Here is an 18,106-nt window from a genome sequence, read left to right on the forward strand (position 1 = left end):
TCATGGTACTGCTCTGCTACCTACCCCAATAAAGGAAAACTAACAACTTAAAATGCCTTGTTCAAAAATTTTAAGTAACACTTAACTTTCAAACGCCTGAACAGCAAATGTAACTTTTCTTGTCTGCATAGTAAACACTGGCATTTTTATCTGTTTGAATAATCAAAGTGGTGCTTTCCGTGCCTTAGTTGCAAAGATTTGAACTGCTTCCTGAAGGTTCACAGTCTGGGCCAGCTCATGCTCTATTGAGATGGTTGCAAGGCCGACCAGCCTCTCCTGTGTCATTGTGGAGCGTAGATGTGTTTTTATTAACTTCAGCTTGGAGAAGCTGCGTTCCCCACTGGCAACTGTTACAGGAAGTGCTAGAAGTATGCGCAGAACAACAAAAGCATTTGGAAAGAGGGCGGTCATCTTATTTGTGCACATATATTCCAGAACAGCCTTTTGGAGTTGATCTGCTGAAATGTATCTTGAAAGGGCTTTCAGTTCATCACCTAAATCACTTGCATCAATATCGTGCATGTCACCATGTGTCAACACTGTCTCTAGTGCCTGCATTGCTGGTGTAGGTCTTCTTCAGGTATAGCGAGGAGTTTTGGAATATCATACAACATCCCAAATATACTGCTGTGTTCCTTGAGCTTCGTGAAAGGTTCTTCAACTGACTGTATTGCACAATCTAGCACCTAGTTAAAGAATTCAACTTTGAATTGTTGTTTGGGGTCTCTTATGGGATTATCCTGTGCCTCGTAATCAAAATGTCTTCTTCGGTGACTCTTGTATTCTTGAATGGGTGGGAAAATAGCTTCAGTGTGAAGTTCCTCTGCCAACTTCTGTGCACACTTCAGAACATTTTGAAATCCCTCATCTGACCGGTAAGACTGTAGGTATGACTTTGCTTTGTCCAGTTATTCCATTGCTACAGATATATCAAGGTCAACACCTTGGAGTCTCTTGCTTACAACATTTATTTCAAACAGTATGTCATACCACAACACTAAGCCACACAGAAATTTGAAGTTATGTATGTTTCTGGTGATTCCATTTCCCTCTGCCACTGTTCTCCCACAAACAGTTCCTGTCATAGCATTATCCTCCATAATGGCAACTACAGCATCATCTATCATCCCAATTTGGTGTTTGATAGGCTTTATCGCCTCCACTTGACTTTCCCATTGTGTGGCACTCAGTGGTTTCAGTGTCAGAGAGGATGTTCCCAGATGTTGCTTCAAAATTTGCCATCAATGAGTTGATGCAGAGAAAAATACATAGATGCTTTGAATTACATTACAAAATTCAGCAGCCTCACTAGAAGCTGATGCTGCATCACCGACCACCAAGTTCAATGAATGAGAACTGCATGGGACAAAAAAGCTAGAGGGTTTAACTCTCGGATCCGTGTCTGCACTCCTCTGTTCTTTCCTCTCATGTTGGCACCATTATCGTAGCCCTGACCTCTCATGTCAGCTATCGCAATTCTTGTATCTTCTTTAAGAAGCACATTTGTCATACCAGCTCCTGTAGTATCATCAATGTCAATAAATTCTAGAAAATGCTCTCTGATAGTGACCATTGCAGGGACATTTTTCACTAGGTTCTGTTGTTGTTACAAAATGCACCATTAAAGTCATTTGTTCCGTATGGCTGATGTCAGGTGTGCAGTCCAGAATAACAGAGTAATATCTTGCTGACTTCAGATCTGCCACAATCTTCTGTTTGACTTTTGTTGCCAGTAACTGTATGATCTCATTTTGAATTGTTTTTCCAAGGTAGTGGTGTGTATACATTTCTTGGGTGGTGACTCTTCTAAGATGCTCCTGGAGTACAGCATCAAACTCAGCCATCAGCACCACAATTTTAAGGAAGTTTCCATTGTTTGGCACATACAGCTGATCTGAAATGCCATGCAATGCTAGGTTTTGGGTAGAAAGCATTCTCACAATGGCAATGAGCCTTTTCAGAACATTTTGTCAGTAAAGAGACTCTGATGCAATCTTCTCTTGATGCTGATCATCTATGGTGGCCTTTAACCTTAGTCTCATCTCAAGCTCTTTCCACCTATGGAATGCTCTCTGGTGATTTGCTGCCTTCTCGTGGCATGCCAGATTTCTAGCCAGATTTTTCCAGTCCTTTGTTCCTGTAAAACCCAATGTGGCTGGAACATTAGACTGGAAGAGTTTGCAACAAAAACAGTATGCAGCATTCTGGGTTTTTGAGTACATAAGCCATGGCCTCTCCACTTTGTCACCATTGGGGATTTCACGCCAGTAATGTGTTGGATGGAAACTTCTATTTTCATTGTCTTTGGGGAACATGAAGTTTTTCACTTGCTGTGGCCCATGCAGTACAAGGAAGTCCCTCAGGCTACTGCTCAAGTGGGTCCACAGTCCTGGATCATCTAGACGTAAGGAACTAAACTCAGCAGCAGCTGTTTCTTGTGCCTTCACCACACTCTTCTGTGATCTACACTTTCTTCAGGAATGTGCATGGTTACATCCATTTGAGATGGAGATATGGATGCTGCAGTAGCTGCCAGGTCACTTGCACTCACCGAGAACATTTGTGTCTATGTATCTCAGGAGAGCTCCTTCCTGCTTAGATAGAAAAGCTTCCTTTGCTTTCTTTCTTTTTCTGAATGCTGCCCCAGAGGGGCGTTTTCTTCTTTCACTCATGACTGCTGTTCTGTGCCAGCTATAGTGGCTCTCAACACTCAATTGAAAGGGACAAATAAGCAGGCTGATAGCAGGACCTGAGTGAGGGAAGATATCAGTGTCTTAAGGGCCTAAGTGGATCCTAGTACTTCAGTTGACTGCCTGTTCTCCTCAAGTGGGTTCAGGGAAGCAGCAGGAAACAGGAAGCTCCCTGAGAAGCTGGTGTTAATCAGTCCAGGCTCCTGGGGGTGCTAGAGAGGTACATAAGAGGCTCCTCCTCCTCTCTCTCCCTGCAGCTCCTGCTGCTTTCTGTTATTCCCTCTCACCTTTTCTCCTGCCTGCCTGTTATATCTCTTGTGCCCTCCTTCCTCCAGCACAGCACTCCACCATCTCTGTGCATCTAGAGCAGAGAGAATACATATGCACCAGCAGCAGACACAATTTTCTACACTTTGGGTCCTAGTGGTGCCCCCCCACAGTCTGGCACCTGAGGCAGCTGCCTCAGTTCGCCTCATGGTAAGGCCAGCCCTGCTGTTCATACAATCACATAACACTCTCGCTCTACAACAGAGTAGTTTTGTTCGGGGGGGGGAGGGGTCAGATTTTTTACTAATGAATGCAATGGGGTGTTTTTTGTTACTCTTCTCTGCTTGTATTAGAACTGCCCCTAGTCCAGTGTTAGATGCATCTGTACACTGTTCAAACATTTTATAAAAATCAGGACTTGCCTTAACTTGCTTTTCAGACAGAACCTTTTTTTGTTTTATAAAAGACCTTTTGACAAGCCTGACCACTTTGTCTGGTTTATTATTTTTACAAAGGTCTGGGATGGCTGATACAATATTGCTAAAGCCTTCTATGAACCCTGCAATAATAACTTGCCAAGCTTGTGAAGGGTTGGATTTGCTTCTTGTTATGGGATACAGTCTGTGGGAAGTTTCTGCATGTTATATGTAACTTCATATGTAACTTTCCACAACCTCCAAAAGGTCTTCCCAAGAATTTTGCATCTTGTGCTTTTTTACTGGGAGTAATATTAACACTAAGTCTCCCACATCACATGAAATTTCAGTTATTTCTGTTGTACCACTCTTCTTGTGCAGCCTGGCTCTTTAAAAGATTTTGCTCCACCAAATTCATCATGGATTTTAAATCCTCTCTAAATTTGCTTACATATTCAGTTATGGGCACCCTCTGGTTCAGAGCCCTCCTCCCAGGAGTCCCTAAATAAGATCCAAGAGACCTCAGACCTTTGTTCCATAAAGGAGGTCAAATGGGGTGAACCCTTCGGATTTTTGGGGTACTTCCCTGTAAGCAAATAATGAATAACACAATAATGCCTGCCAATCTCCTGCTGTTCTGCACAGGTAGATTCTTAGCATGGGCTTAAGAGTTCTAGTGAATCTTTCATCTAACCTGTTCATTTCTGGGTGGAATGGAGCAGACATTAACATTTTACCCCACGCTTCTTCCACAATTCACTAAATATCAGGGGCATGAAATTTGACCCTCTATCTGATAGAACAGGGGCGGGCAAACTTTTTGGCCTGAGGGCCGCATCGGGTTTCCAAAATTGTATGGAAGGCCAGTTAGCGGAGGCTGTGCCTCTCCAAACAGCCAGGCGTGGCCCGGCACCGCCCCCTATCCGACCCCTCCTACTTCTTGCCCCCTGACAGCCTCCCCCCCCCCCCGGGACTCCTGCCCCATCCAACCCCCCCCCCCCCGTTCCCTGTCCCCTGACGCCCCCGGAACCCCTGCCCCTGACTGTCCCCTGCCACCCCATCCAACCCCTCCTCTCATTCCTGACTGCCCCCCCCCCGGGACCCCTGCCCCTGACTGTCCCCCGCCACCCCATCCAACCCCTCCTCTCATTCCTGGCTGCCCCCCCCCGGGACCCCTGCCCCATCCAACCACTCCTTCTCCCTGACTGCCCCCTGCCGTCCCATCCAACCCCCCTCTCCTTCCTGACTGTCCCCCCAGGACCCCTGCTCCCATTCAACCCCCCTGTTCCCCGCCCTCTGACCGCCCCGACCCCTGTCCACACACCCCCCCGAGCACCATCCCGAACTCCCCTGCTCTCTATCCAACCCTCCCTGCTCCGTGCCCCCTTACTGCGCTGCCTGGAGCACTGGTGGCTGGCAGCGCTACAGCCATGCTACCCAGCCGCCCAGAGCATTACGCCGGCGGCGGAGTGAGCTGAGGCTGGGGGGGAGGGGCCAGGGGGTAGCCTCCCAGGCCAGGAGCTCAGGGGTTGAGCAGGAGGGTCCCACGGTCCGGATGTGGCCCGCGGGCTGTAGTTTGCCCACCTCTGTGATAGAATCTGTTTTGGAGAACCCATTCTGCTTAATATAGAGAACAGTACATCTGCATCTGTCTCAGCTTCCATGTTTGACAGGGTGACTGCCTCTGGACTGGAGGCAAAATCATGCACTACTATTCCTCTTTGAGTGGTTGCACATGTCCATTCCACTGTAGGTGTTTGCGCACTTCAGTGCACAGTTGTCGGAGAGTTTTTTCCTTGGCAGTACCTGTCAGAGTGGCATGATTACTCTAGACTGCCTTGTGCATTGCATTCAGGCATAAAGGGCCAAGCTGCCCCTGACTCTCCTCAGTTCCTTTCTACCGCACATGACTTTCGTTGGAGCTCTCTTTCCTTCTTTCTGCAAGTCTTGTAATCTAGCATGTAACTATTGCCCATCTTAGAATCTGTGTAGTTTAATTGGTGTAGTTAAAAAAATTGTTGTTTGTGTACTCCGGTGCCCAATCTGGGTACTGGTCCCAGTAAGAGTAAAGCCACATTCTCTGGGTTTCAAGCCCTGCCATTCTTGTGGTAAGGTGGTGCCTATCAGTGACCCTCATCACAGCTGCCTTAAGTGGTTGGGGGAGGCTCAGTAAGTGACAGATGTAGCATGGCTTTAAGCCCTGCTCCAAGAAGGATAGGGCAGTCAGACTTAAATGTCTTTTGCTGGAATCAGCACTCTATCCTCCGACAGAACCATGTACCTCAGTCCAGGTACCGAGTGCCTTGTCGTCAGTCAGCCGTGCTCTTCCAGCGTTACTGGCACCGAGAGGCAGATTGGCATTGCCAGTACTAAAGAAGAGGCACCATAAGTTGGACTCAATAAAGGGAGGCGAAGGGGTACAGTTCATCTAAAGACTTGGGAGTGTTCTGAAAAAGGAGGCACTCCCCAGGGCACAGCTCTAAGCAGGGGAGTTCATTGACTCCAGAGACCAGTACGGGCCTGTTGAAACCAAGTCCTGAAGTACAATAACTGGGATCTCCTCACACCCCAGTACTGAAGAGCACTTTCCTGCTACCATCTACTCCCGAGGCATTTGAGGCTGCAGGAGAGTTATTGAATGTCTCAGTCCCCCCATCACTAGCAGTTCAGGAGTCTCGCCCAGCACTTGCGTTCAAGGTACTAATGTTATTTCCTTCACTGCTGCACTATGTAGGTCCAGCGGATTTGGACATTAGAGTACCAATTAGAGAAAGGTGCAAATGATCTCTCCAGCTCCCCTTTCTTCAGAGTCTGAACCTACCTCACCAGTACCAACAGGTACAGCCCAGCCATGGTCCCAAAAAGAGGATTCTTCTTTGTCAGATTCTGAAGTGGCCTCCTATGTGTCCCAGTCTGGCCACTCTCCCCATCAGGAGTATAGTACCAACCCATGCTGTTTTCAGCCTCAGTATCAACAAGGTGAATTCCCAAAGGATACATGGGCCATGCACAGTTGGGGACTGGGGCCATACCAGTGGGCCTTTTGGAACCTGTGGAAGTTTCACCCTCATTCAAGAGAATCCCCCATCCATGTTATCCCTGGCTCCATCTATTGGCCATCAGGAGCATTAACATCACAAGCACCCTTGCATCAGTACCACACTCAGCCCCAAGCAGATTCAGGGCTCTTCTCACAGACAACCCTGAGAAGGGCGAGAACAGGACCAGCCCCCAGTTCTACTGGCATCCTCTTCCTCATCCCATGATGAGGCAAATGTGGCAGACCCTATTTCTCCACCCTCTGATGATTTCCAGACACATTAAGAATTGTTGAGGAGGAGGGCTTTCATCCTGGACTTCCACCCAGAGTGTAAGGATCTGTGGGACTAGAACCCAGGTCTGTGGAGCCTGGGATGGCTGACATTCCCACCAGGAGGGTATATAGATTGACAGTACCCTGCAGCCCTCTGATTGTCCAAGCGGACTATTTAATCTGGAGGGTACCCCAGGAAGTTGTCTGGGCAACCACAGAGACTTCTGACCCGCTGCGACTCCAGACCACACTTTGCCTTCTGATCTCCAGTCTCCAACCCCAGACTGACTCTGACCCTTACTCTTGCCTCCTGATACCAGCCTGGTACCACCTCTGATCTCCGGTCTCCAGCCCTGGTACCAGCTCCATCTCACTGGTACTACCTCTGATCTCCGGTCTCCAGCCCAGGTACCAGCTCCATCTCACTGGTACTACCTCTGATCTCCGGTCTCCAGCCCTGGCCTAACTGTGACCCCAACTCTTGCTTCTTTATCTCAGCTCTAGTGATTCTGCTGATCCCTGCTCACTGACTACCATCTTGTGGCCATCCTTGACGTGTGGACACCAGCCCAGCCCAGGCAAGACTACCTACTCTCCAGTCCCTGACACAGAGGAAGTCCAGGAAAAGTCCCACAGGTTTGTGGACATCTTGACATCAAGAGCCCCAGCTAGGATAGCGCTGCCTATTAATGAGGCTATTTTAGAACCCAGCAAGGTTCTTTGCAGACCACAGCTTCCCTGTCACCTACTGCCGAAAGGATTGAAAGGAGGTACTATGTCCCCTCTCAGGGGTTCGAACATCTCTATAATCATCCCCCTCGAGCCTCCCTAGTAGTGTTGGCAGCCAATGAAAGAGAGAGACAGGGTCACCAGGCATCAAGCCCGAAGAACAAAGAGGGCAAGAAAGTTTTATTCCATAGGTGAGTTACAGATTTGTATTGCAAACCAGCAAGCTCTGCTGGGGCGATACAATTTTACCCTGTGGGATAGAATTTCACAGTTCAAGGACAAGCTCACAGATGATATAAAACAGGAGTTTCAGACAATGATCAAGGAGGGCAGGCTGGATGCCAGAACAGCTCTGCAGGCTGGTCTGGAAACAGCAGACTCTGTGGCCTACTGCATGTCCTCTACCATCACTAGGAGGTGCTCTTCTTGGTTGCAATCTTCTGACCTCCCTCCAGAGGTTCAGCAAACAGTCCAGGACCTCCCATTTGAAGGGCTATCGTTCTTCTCGGCAAAAACTGATGAGACTTGGAATAGTTGCAGTGACTCTAGAGCAACCCTACAGTCCCTGGGCATTTACACCCCAGCAGTGAAGTGGAAAGCCTTCCATCCTCACCAGTCTCAGCGATTTCTGGGGTTTGCCCCTCAAGCGCTGGACCTGCCAGGGAGGATGAGCAGAGATTACAGAGGACAACCACCACCATCCTCTGTCACTGTAGCTACCGGCTCATCAAGGCAGGCAGCATCCTCCAAGAGCTCATTTTGATAGGCTAGTCAAGAGCAGACTACCAGTTCTAAGAGTGGCATCTTTTTCTTTCCCAATTTTTGCAAACCACGTATCCCACTTCTGTCATTCTTGGGCCCACATCAGAACACATTGGTGGGTTCTAAGCACAGTGAAAGTGAGATACACACTCCAATTTATTTCTACCCCTCTTCCCATCCCCCTGCCCCGTCCTCTTTCAGGGACCTCTCTCACAAGACCATGTTGTTGCACGAGACACAATTATTTCTTGTTGTAGGAGCTATAGAAGAGGTCCCTCCATTGTGGGGTTTTACTCCTAAAACTTCCTGATCTTGAAAACAGAAGGAGGTCTCAGGCCTATTTTAGATTTAAGAGAGTTAAACAAGTTCCTAAAGAAATCAAAGTTCTGAATGGCTTCCATAATTCCTTCCCTGGATGCAGCAGACTGATATTCTGCTCTTGACTTAAAGGACACTTACTTTCATGTGGCAATTCATCAAAGCCACAGAAAATTTCTAAGGTTTATAGTCAGTGGTTTCCATTATCACGTCACAGTGCTCCCCTTTGGTGTCTCAGCTGCCCCTTTTGTATTTGCAAAATGTATGGTGGTGGTTGCGATTTTCTTTTTGGAGGTCAAGGATCCACATCTTCCCTTACCTAGACAACAGGCTGATAAGAAGTCAATCCAGGTCACAGGTCTTCTCCAGCATAAACGTAATCCAATCCATGTTTGAAGCGTTCTGCCTGCTGAGCCACACAGAGAAGTCAGTTCTTTCTCCAGTACAGAAAATAGAATTTATTAGAGTGGTCCTGGACTCGACAATGGCTAGAGCTTTACTACCTCAGGAGAGGTTTCAGAGAGTGCAAAATGTCATTTTGGACTTAAAATCTTATCCCCTCTTCATGGTAAGAAAGTGTTTGAGGCTGCTGGGACATATGGCAGCATGCACATATGTAGTCCAATATGCCAGGCTGCATTTCAGGCTAATTCAGGGCTAGCCGGCCAAGGTGTATTCACCAATGAAGTACCACGTAGACATGCTAGTTCTCATTATCCTCCCTACACTGGTGGATAGATTCAGCCAATGTCTGCAAGGGAGTTCCCTCCACCCCACCTCACCAATCTCTTACCTTAGTCACGGATGCCTCAGACTTGGGTTTGGCTGACTTGGGACTCCTGCAGACGCCTCCACAGAGACTCTCTGTCTGCACATACATATCATGGCGTTGAGAGCTATCCAGTTAGCATGCATTGCATTCCTTCCTCACATCCAGGGAAGGAGCTTGTTGGTGTTGACCTACAACACGTTTTATGTAAGCAAACATGGAGGGGTTCAGTCTTCATTGCTCTGCTGGGAAGCAGTTCTGCTTTGGGACTTTTGCATTGTCAACTCTGTACTTCTGAAAGAGACTTACCTTCCAGGGACCCAGAATAGCTGGCAGATCGCCTGAACAGGTTGTTTATCAATAGTGGTCCCTTCACCCTGACATAGCAAGGTTCATTTTCCAGCTCTGGGGAACTCCCAAAATGGATGTGTTTGCAACAGAAGTCTGTTTGCTCTCAAGCTGGCCACATCCCAGGTTCATTGACAGCCGCTTTCTTGCTGCTGTAGTCAGAGGGTCTCCTTTATGCTTTTCCTTTCATCCCTCTCTACCCAAAGTTCTGTGCAAGGTCAAGCAGGACAAGGCCCATCTTATACTGATTGCCCCGGCTTGTCCCCATCAGAACTGGTTTTCAGAGCTCTTAGACCTATCAGTCAGTCCCCACTGTCAATCCCACTTCACACAGACTTTATTATACAGAATCATGGCTGCCTCCTCCACCCCAATCTTCAGGCAGAGGAGTCCTGCTCTAGGGAAGTTCAGGAGGTGCTGCTGAATAGTAGAAAACCATCAACTAGGAGTACTTACCTGGCTAAATGGAAGAGGTTTTCCATCTGGTCCATACAGAAAGGGGTTTCCCCATCCCTCACTTCTAGTCAGCACATTTTGGACTATCTTCTGTCCCTAAAACAGCAAAGGTTGTCGATTAGCTCAAGCAGAGTGCACCTAGTGGCTACCTTGGCATTCCACCCACTTTTTTCCAACCCAATATCTGTAAGATTTTTAAAGAGCTTGAACAGACTATTTCCAGAGGGGCAGAACCGTGTTCCCCCACCGAGCCTGAATCTAGTCTTAGAATCATAGACTATTAGGGTTGGAAGAGACCTCAGGAGCTCATCTAGTCCAATCCCCTGCTCAAAGCAAGACCAACACCAACTAAATCATCCCATCCAAGGCTTTGTCAAACCGGGCCTTAAAAACCTCTAAGGATTTAGCAAAGCTGATGCTGATGTGTCCTACCTTTGAGCCTCTAGCAGCCTACTCCCTGTTGTACCTTTTTTAGTGGCCATTATGTTGGCCAGGAAGAGTGGGGCAGTTGAGGGCACCAGTTTCAGATCTTCCATATACTTTCTTCTATTCACACAAAGTTCATCTTTGTCCTCACCCAAAATTTCTCACCAAGGTGGTTTCTGCTTTTCATATTAATCAAGCAAGTCTTCTTGCTGACCTTCTTCCCAAAGTCTCATGGTCATAAGGGTCTGAATGTTAAAAGAGCTTTAGCTTTTAATCTGGAATGGACTATACCTTTCAGGTCTTTGACTCAATTGTTCACTGCAGTTGCAGACATATGAAGGGCAGTCCTGTGTCCACTCAAAGGATCTTATTTTGCATCTCCAGTTGTATTCACCTGTGTTACTAGTTTAGTTGGCTAATGTGAAGCCTTTGGATAGTGTGTTGAGTTATTCAACTAGGTCCCAAGCAGGGTCTGTGGCTTTTCTGGCTAATGGTCCTATAATATACATTTGCAGAGAGGCAACCTGGTGATGTTGTCATACTATTACCTTTCACTACATGATCTCCCAACAATCTAAAAACAATGATAAATTTGGACAAGTGATACTTTCCATGTTCAAATAGACTCCGAACTCACTTCCAGTTTGCACGGCTTATGAGTCATCTACAGTGGAATGGACATGTTCAATCACTTAAAGAAGAAACAACTATTACTAATCTCTCTATAACTATATTTCTTCGAGATGCTGCACATGTCCATTCCACAACCCACTCTCCTTTCCCTCTCTATTGGAGCCTTTCCATAAAAAGAAAGAGAGGGGGATTAGGCCAACTTGGCCCTTTGTACCTGTGTGAGGTGCACAAGGCAGCAAAAGGTGCTCGTGCTGCCCCATCAGGTACTGCTAAGGGAAAAACTCTCCTGACAACTATGCACTGGAGTGTACAAACACTTATAGTAAAATGAACACATACAACACGTCTTGAAGAACAAGTTACAGAGAGGTTAGTAACCATTTCATGTGCATCTTTTTCCATTTTTGGATGGCCGGGGAAATGGCCCTGAGAGTTCCATGACCCCATAAATCGTCACAGTAAAGGCTACAATGGAGCCTTGCAGAGACTGGTAGGTTTCTTCCACGTCTGACATAAGTCATATGTCCTACAATACTCCTTTACTTCACCCTAAATATGAGGCCAGTAGTTTTTCTTAAGCCTCTCAAACGTTCTCTCTCTTCTCAAGTGACCAGCAAATGGGCAGTCATGTATAACCTTAATAGTTCTTCACAATCCTTTTGGGCACCACAGGCTGTCTTTAGGGCTCTCCATGGTACCTGTCCTTACCCACACGGGCTCCCCTCTATATTCTGTGCTGCTGTATAAAGAACTTGCCCCTGCTTTCTTTCTAAGGGGCATCAGTGCAGATAGCCTCCCTTATACTTTCTAGAGAAGGGTCAGGATCTTTGCTGGGTTTTTGTTCATACCCAAAGCTGTCCCAGACAAAGAAGCTGATTTCTCAACTCCCTGCTCTGAAGACAAGCTTCTGCTGCCCACTGCTAAGGGTGTGGAGGTTTTGCCTCCCTCTACAGGGTCCATGTTTGGGGACTCAGAGTTATACTCTTTCTTAGTGCGAGTTATAATATTAGCAACTCTAGACAAAGACAATATATCATTACTGGTTAACCCATCCACTGGAATGCTATCCACTATTCCAACATTTAAAATACCTCCAACTCTATTTGAGCTAAAGGCACAGTGGTTTCAAATTTTCCTAATCAAGAAGTCTTCATTTTCCCCTGGGAGCACATCAGCTTCCATAACCATTTCTCTTTTGAGCAAAGATATTTGGACACCAGTGTCTCTCCAACCTGGGCATACCTTGCTATTTACTTTGGCAACTTTAATAATTTTGTCATTGACCGCCACTGATTCAGGTCTTACAAAATTAACTAAGGTCCCCTCAGGACCTCCATGGGTCCTGAGGCCAAGGTAGCCACATTAACCTGGGCTGAATGGGTTTGTATTTGGATTCCCCTTGCTTAAGGCATTCTTTTTTCATGTGCTCAGTGGAGTCACATGAATAGCACTTTCTTGGGCTGTCCTCCTGTATTAAAGGCCTGTAATTATGATTACTAGGAGGGGATTGGTTCTGGGATAGTGGGTGCTTGGAATATCCACTGCCATCCCTTTTCTTGCAGATAAAACAGGCCCCCCTTTTACACTGGGCTTCTGCTTTTCCCTCTGGCGTTTTGCGCTCACTGAACAGACTGGCCTGTACGTAAGATCAATGATATCAGCTGCTTCCCGTACAGTGGCTAGGGTTTTATCCCAGACCGACTCTCTAACTTCTTCAGTACCTATACTCAGGAAATGTTCCTGTGAAAACTTCTTTCCAATATCCATAAAACTCTTGGAGCAAAGGACATTGACACATTATAAAAATCAAGAAATAAATGGAATGGACATTGGCGGGACACACTGTATGCAGCCAGACAACAAAGTTACCTCAATGTATTAAATATAGGATGATGTACTATAATATACTACACTACACATTTTGGGCCAGGTTGTCTGCACTGATTCCAGCCTCTTTGTGCTACCTGAACTGCACAAAAGGGACAGAATCTGGCTGCTGGTGTCTGGTTGAGAATTCACAAGGGGTGTGATCATCAGCTGGTGTTTCCAGAATTGAAAGTTATTGTGTTACTCGTCTCAGCCAGTGAGGGCTTTGCTGTTGCTAAGCTATGTATCAGCTGCCTGACACATGACCATATCTGTCTTGGAACCAAACTCTTCAGGACTCTGTTACCTGCTAGGCAAGATTTAGACAGGCAATCAGTAAACTCCAATTCCCAAATTCTTCACAGAAGTCTTGCTGCAGTGCACAACTCCTTCTTACTGGAACATTCACAAAACCGTTATCAAATTTGCTGGTCCTTTAAAAAGACAGTACCACAGCAGCTTACTATCTTAACTGGGGTTAACAAACATCTATTTCAATCACAGCATTTATAGTAAAAGTAAAGTACGTTTATTAATAAAGGGGCACAGATTTAAGTGATATCAAGTATAAGGAATAAAGAGAGAGATGGTTACAAACAAACAAAAGTAGAATCTATTTCTAAGACTTCAATCTAACTTAACAAACTGGAGTCCTTTGTTCAAAGTTTTTCTCACCAGTCTTTTTTCCATATCTTTTAGCCAGGACACTTCACAGAGCTAAAAGTGCTCAGTTCCTTTGTCTCCTCAAATGAAGGATAACTTAGGGATTTTCTCCCCCTCTCTTTATAGTCCAGTAAACCTTTGAAATGTATTCTTCATAATGGTATTCCCAGATAAAGTTCCTTTCCTCTGCTGAGTGCAGATGCCATACTGTCTGGTATAGATTCTCCCGCTGGTGATTTTTATAGTGCGCATGATCTCTTCCTGAAACCACTAATACAAATGAATTGCTCATTGAATTTGGCCACACTTGGTCTGAGGTTTTGGCCTGTTCCCTTTGTGTGGAGAAAACCTGTTTACCAACTCCCCATGACCTGTCTGGTTTAAACACATTTAGTCATATACTTCCAGCACTCTTTGTGGGTTAACTGTACATATATCATGCAAGAATACTAATATTCAGGGAGTTTAGTTTTCCAATAATATCTCCAATAAGTATATGCAAGCCTCTGCAGGTAGTGGTATCTCTCTGGAAGTGTTACAGCCTGACTGACTTTTCCTAATCACTCCCCACCGGTGTTAGTTCCTGGAGGGATGTGGACACCCTCCCCTACGGAATTACATACAATCCCTGCCCCACAATGATACATAAACTTAATACAGTAAGGTGTCCCAAAGATATTGCAGGAAATTGCCATATCTCTCATAATATCTGTCCTTATATCCTCACCCCCTTTGTAAGTACTTTAGTCCCTGTTAGAACTTTTAACTTTTGAGTCATATGTTTTTACTTTGGACTAGCATAACACTGGTCAATACATTTTGAAATACCTTTCAAAGTCACTTAGGGCCAGATTGCTCAGCCCATGAATAAAGGATTCACAGTTATTCCTATAAGTAGTTCAACTGATTTGCAATAGGGCTACTGTAGGCTGCGAGTAACTGTTCACCAGTGTGAACAAGGGGCTCACTTTTTAGCTATTTATCAGTCAATTATAGTTTTTGAGACCTGTACATTAAATGGGTGTTTTTTCCAGGACATGATCACTGAGAAAACCCACTTCTCACTGACTACATAGTGCTTTCAACCAGGTGCTTAGAGGCAGCAGCATTGGTGCTGCTGCTATCTGTAATGATTTGCTAGGACTAGGACTACTTCTTGTATTCCTTTATCTATTCCTTAAGGAATTGAGTTTGCACATGTTTCTCCTGTATCAAGTATGTGAGATTTTCAAGTTTATGTTGATTTCAGATCTCCAACTGTCCATTTTCACAAAACAGATTGTGGATCTGCTGTGAGGTAACTGTATTTGCTGGCTTATAACTTTTATCCTTGACTTTCATATATATGGGCTATTCCACTGCCAGTGTGAACAGTGGTTTTGCTTGTGGAAGTGGGGAAAGAGACCTTTTTGCCACATGTGAGAAATAAGTGCTCTTGACTGTCCTCCAGAGGTGGTAGGGTTCCTTGTCACACAGGGCAGATATTATGCTGGGGGGGAAAGGGAAGCATGCTCAGCTGCAGATCTTATTGTTGCTTCACAAGTGAGCATTGTGATCTCTCCAGCAGCTGCTTCCAAATGCCAGTAGGTGGCTGAAGGAAGCTCTTGTTCCATTCCCAAAGCCGCCAACCTCATGCCCCTTGGGGTTGTGGAGTGTGCGGCTAAGTAGGCTAGCTATTACCTTCCCTCCAGCATTCAGGGAGCATGGGTAGCAACATTCTGCCAGGATCCTGCATAGGTCCACAAAGTGGCAAAACGGCTCCTATGCTCTCTTTTAATACTTAGACAGGACTAGCCAAAACATAGCCCATTTTTTAAAAATGAGCTAAATGTATTCAGTGTGCAGAATGTCATAAATACCAAGGGCAAGAAGAGCATTCAGTACATAACTGGTTTTAAAATGTCCCCTGTTACTCTAATTGGAGCATTCAACACATACCAATGCATTTAGTTCATTAAAAAAATTATTTGCTGGTCACTTTTAAGTTTGATATTGTTTAAGCTACTTGGATCGGTGTGAAAATTACATTCTCATTAATTAACCATCTGTTCTGCTATGATGTATTCAGAGAGAAAACATATGTTTTACATGTAAATTGAATGATAGATAAAATGTTAAAATGCCTACTTTTATTATGGGAAATACTGAAAGAGATAGTTCCTTTTAAATTCAGGCAACGTGTATAATTCCTGCAAACAGAAATCATCCTCGCCTACAGTTTTTAAGGTAAAAGTTGCAAATAGGCACTGTATTCAAAAAGCTTCACAGATAACGAGAGAAACTTGAGAATTCTGCATAATCTTGCAACGCTATTTTAAGAGTATTTCTCATTCTTAGTAACATGACAGTCTTAATTGGAGTGATCTGCAGACCTTTGGGGGGAAATAAAGCAGCAGTTATGTAACAAGCAGCATCTGTAGTGTCACAAAAGACCTTTAGTATGAGGAACATAGGTACTGCCATACTGGATCAGACCTAAGGTCCATTTAGTCCAGTATACTGGCTCTGACAGTGGCCAGTACCAGATGCTTCAGAGGAAGGTGTGAGAACCCCATAGTAGTCGGATGAGAGATAATCTTCCCCCCTCATAGGTCTCATCTTGGTCTCTAATAGAGACTCTGAAGCACAAGGTTTAATATCCCTTCCAAAATTTGCTGTCTTTAATTATTATTTTGGTTATTATTGATGTTGCTATAAATATCCAATCCATTTTTTGAATCTTGTTAAGTTCTTGGCCTAAACAACTTTCTGTGGCAACAAGTTCCACAGCTTAATCACACACTGTATGAAAAATATTTCCTTTTATCAATTCTGAATTCCCCAACCCTTAATTTCATTGGATGTCCCATTGTTACGACTCTACCAAATTCATGGCCCATTTTGGTCAATTTCATGGTCATAGGATTTTTAAAATAATACATTTCATGATTTCAGATATTTAAATCTGAAATTTCACAGTGTTGTAACTGTAGGGGTTCTGACCCAAAAGGAGGTAGTGGGGGCATTGCAAGGTTATTGTAGTGGGGTTGTGGTATTGCCACCCTTACTTCTGCACTGCTGCTGGCAACAGCACTGCCTTCAGAACTGGATGGCCGGGAAGTGGCATCTGCTGGCCAGGAGCCCAGCTCTGAAGGCAGCGCCACTGCCAGCATCAGCATAGAAGAAAGGATGGCATGGTAGGGTATTGCCACTCTTATTTCTGTGCTGCTGCCTTCAGAGCCGCCACTCTCTGGCCGCCCATTGCCACCCTTACTTCTGCGCTGCTGCTGACAGTGCTGCCTTCAGAGCTGGGCATCTGGCCAGCAGCCACTGCTTTCCAGCCATCCAGCTCTGAAGGCAGCGCAGAAGTAAGGGTGGCAATACCAGAGACCCCCTACAATAACCTTGTAACCCCGCCCCGCAAGCCCCTTTTGGGTCGGGACCCCCAGTTTGAGAAACACTGGTCTCCTCTGTGAAATCTGTATAGTGTAGGGTAATAGCACACAAAAGACCAGATTTCACAGTCCGTGAAGTGTTTTTCACATCCGTGAATTTGGTAGGGCCCGACCCATTGTTCTTGTGTTCTAAGACAGCAAGAACAGAAGTTCCGAATCTACCTTCTCTATACCTTTCATTACTGTATATACTTTTATCGTGTTCCCTTTTATTCATCTCTCCTTACTAAGGTAAACAATTCCGAGCTTTCCAGTCTTACTTCAGATGAGTTTTTCTAACCCTTTGATCATTCTTGTCACTTTTCTGGGAACCTTCGTAGTTCTGAAATTTTAAAAATCTACAATTTTTACAATCTTGTTCACTCCCCAACTACATGCAAGTTTTAAGCCTTCTGTTATGCATTTGGGTGCTTCTGTATCAAAATGCGGGGGGGCAGGGGGAGGAAATGCTGGCATTCTGAGATGGATGATGATTTTAAAGTACTTTTTAATGGGGCAGGAGGAGAGCCGAGGCACTACAGCTAGAGCTGGTAATCAGAATATAAAATATGATAATCTTGTAGATAATAGTGGAAGTTTGATGATCAGGAACACATTACTGCTGTAAATGAGGAAAAATTCCATGACAGTAGAGTTGGGCTGGCTTTGTAAGGTATTTCTAATTATATATTTATGTTGCTATGTTAATGTGATTGTTTGAAAAAACAAACCTGAAGTAGCGTACTTTTAGATACCTCTGGTTATAAAAACATTTACAAAATAATGATCAGATTTACATTTTTATTATAGTATTAAGTAACTTTTTACAGGAATTTTTAATTATATGAATAGAGATTTCTCCAGAGCAGCTAGACGTAAGGTCAGTTTCAACTAACTCTTGTCCATTTGGAAATTCAAAAATTCATTCATTTATATACATTCATTTACAGTTTAATTGCCAGAGTACCATGGAACCAGAAATAAAATGTGTTTCTTTTTCATTAAAACGTAACCCTTGGGCACTATAGGCCTGGTTC

The sequence above is a fragment of the Emys orbicularis genome, chromosome 5 (genome assembly GCF_028017835.1).
Source record: "Emys orbicularis isolate rEmyOrb1 chromosome 5, rEmyOrb1.hap1, whole genome shotgun sequence".
Lineage (NCBI taxonomy): Eukaryota > Metazoa > Chordata > Testudines > Emydidae > Emys > Emys orbicularis.